The 2,923-nt window shown below is 45.8% G+C and overlaps 1 long non-coding RNA gene across 1 annotated transcript in view; it reads right to left on the reverse strand.

Moving 5' to 3' along the window:
- Positions 1-2,923, reverse strand: part of LOC140340830 (uncharacterized) — an 8,553-nt gene that overhangs the window by 1,100 nt on the left and 4,530 nt on the right. The window contains exon 2 of the long non-coding RNA XR_011922753.1: positions 805-976. This is a non-coding gene — a long non-coding RNA (uncharacterized lncRNA). The remainder of the gene's footprint in view (positions 1-804; positions 977-2,923) is intronic.

A 2,923-nucleotide genomic window follows, 5' to 3' on the forward strand; every position in this document is an offset into this window, starting at 1 on the left:
ATACAAAGAACACCCCTATTGTGCTCAGACACTCCCTATGAAGAACACCCCCATTGTGCCCAGACGCTCCCTACAAAGAACACCCCCATTGTGCCCAGACACTGCCTACCAAAGAACACAAATGTGTCCCCTCAGCCATCTACCCAACTTACCCATTGCATGGTGGTTAATCCCCAAATTCAGTTATTTTGTACCCATAAATGGTTCAGCAAAGTACCAGGGCTGTAGTAAGATCTCTAGGAGCAGCCCCCCACCCCAGATTCAGCCATTACCATGACATTCCTTGGCAGGGATTTCCTGATCTCCCCCAATCACCTCTTCTGTCGCCTTTACCAATTCCCCAAACTTTGTTGTATGACAAAAATTATAAGTAAAACCATATGAAAGGATTACACATGCCCATTGATGTGACAGTTAGTGAGGTTGGAGCTGGTATACACAGCACGGATGAACAAACGTACCATGGTTCTGTAAACACTGGATAAGAATCAAGCTTTGGCTGGTAGTCGACAGGGAAAGATAATGCCAAGTTACTACAAACACCAGCCAATAAGAATGCTGCATACTATGCGCCTCTCCGACTGAACATTACCCTGCCAAATTATTTGAAATTTTGTTTGTTCAGTCTTTGCTTGTAGAAAAGGAAAACTGTAGAAGTTTACATCCAACTCAAGCAATGCACAGTAAAGGATGACAGCATAAAGAAAGCCTATATGCCTCAGTGGAAGGTTTTTACCATTCATGGAATTTATAATGACACTTTGCAAGGGATGAACATGACAAGTGTATGGGGCACTGACATACCGTAGTATAGGTTCCTTTCTGGAAGGGGAATTCAAAGTATCTCTTCTCTTCTGCCCAGATGTTACACCTCATCGAATTGCAGACTATATGGTTGTTGTGTCCAACAGGGTCAAAATGGGGACTCATGTGCAGCAGCAAGTTTGCATAATCATTCCCCAAGTTTATGGAAAAGCTAGAAAGACAAATCCACAATTATTCTACTTTGCAACCCAGAAATATTATAATTATTATTAAACAGGATTTGAATAGCACCAACATATTACGCAGTGCTGTACATTAAATAGGGGTTGCAAATGACAGACAGATACAGACAGTGACACAGGAGGAGGAGAGGGCCCTGCCCCGAAGAGCTTACAATCTAGGAAGTGAGGGAAGTATCACACAATAGGAGGGGAGATATGTAGTGGTGAGAAATAATGGAGGTTTTAGAAGACAGAAGATGGGTCGGCAAGTTTGAAAAAAAAATGGGTTTTGAGTGCTCTTTTAAATGATCAGAAAGTAGGAGCAAGCCGTATAGGACGAGGAAGACCATTCCAGAGAGTTGGGGCAGCTCTATAAAAGTCTTGGAGCCATGACAGAACCTGGAAATGTTCTGAATTTGAGAGCTAAATGAGAGGGCAGAATTGAAAGTGATGCCAGGACAACGTGTCTGAGGGGAGGGACGAATAACAGTTAGGAATATGAGGGGGGGGGGGGGGGATGATGATGAGTTCCCCTTTATCCAGGTTGAGTTTCAGGAATCTGTCAGACATCCATGATGAGATGGCGGGCAGGCAGCATGAGACCTTATCCAGGACTGAGGGAGACAGGTCAGGGGTGGACAGATAGATCTGAGTGTCATCAGCATACAGATGTAAGCCAAAGGAGGATATGAGACTACCGAGAGAGGAGGTGTACAGAGAAAAGAGAACGGGTCCAAGGACTGACCCTTGGGGGACACCAACAGGTAAGAGAGTGGGGGAGGAGGAATTACCATTGAAATAAGCTTGAAAGGAGCGGTCAGACAGATCGGAGTTCATTGGCCACTTTAGTAAGGGCTGTTTTGGTAAAATGCTCAGCTCGAAAGTCATACTGGAGAGGGTCAAGGAAATAGTTGTTGCTCAGGTAATCAGCAAGTCTTTTGTAGACAAGGCACTCAAGATTTTTTGAAATATAGGGGAGAAGAGAGATGGGACGGTAGCTGAAGGTAGGGAGGTTTCTTCAGGATAAGGAGAATAATGGCATGTTTCAAAGCGGAGGGGAAAATACAGTGGAAAGGGAGAGGTTGAATACTTCTGTTATGGCGGGGACCAGGGTGGAGGAATGGGCACAGAGCAGATCAGAAGGAAATTGGGTCAAGTGGACAGGAAGTAGATGGAGAGGAGAGGAGACTTTGCCCAAGGTAACAGGGCTGAGGGAGGTCAGTGATGATTTACAGGTGGAAGAGGTGGGTATGGTTGGAGTAGCACTCAAGAGACATCATATCTGATTTTGTCAATTTTATCTCTAAAGTAGGTGGCAATGTCTTGGGCAGACAAGGTAGTTGTGGGGGGAGCAGGTGTGGGGTTTAGGAGGGAGTGAATAGTTGAGAAGAGGTTGCGTGGGTTGGAAGCTTGAGAGGAGTTGTCAGCGGAGAAATAATTTTGCTTGGCGATAGTTAGTTCAGTGGTAAAGTGTCTGGCTTTGTAGTCCATGAAGTCAGTGCTGAGGCCAGATTTCTTCCACTTGCGCTCGGCTGCATGAACAGACTTTTGTAGCTGTTTGGTGTGATTGTTGTGCCGGGGTTGGGGTTAGCAGGACGGGGGTAGCAAAAGGTGGCAGGGGCAACTTTATCCAGGACCAAAGATTGAGCGTGGTTTACCTGACTGGCAGCTTCATCTGGGGAGGTGATTTTAGAGACAGTGGGGGTTAGGGACTTAAGGCAGTTTGAGAATAGGTTGTGGAGTTCATTACTGGTAGGTACTTCTACACCTTTAATGACACATTGCCCCTGATTCATCAAGCAAAATCGGATTATCGGTCGCGCATTCGTATTAGCGATCCGGAATCGTGCGCGATCGCGCTATTCAACAACCGGAAAAGCTCGCGCACGGAGCTGCGCTTATCCGACAGCTTTTTGCTGGCGATCATGCATTAAAAG

This window comes from Pyxicephalus adspersus, chromosome 1 (assembly GCF_032062135.1).
Source record: "Pyxicephalus adspersus chromosome 1, UCB_Pads_2.0, whole genome shotgun sequence".
Lineage (NCBI taxonomy): Eukaryota > Metazoa > Chordata > Amphibia > Anura > Pyxicephalidae > Pyxicephalus > Pyxicephalus adspersus.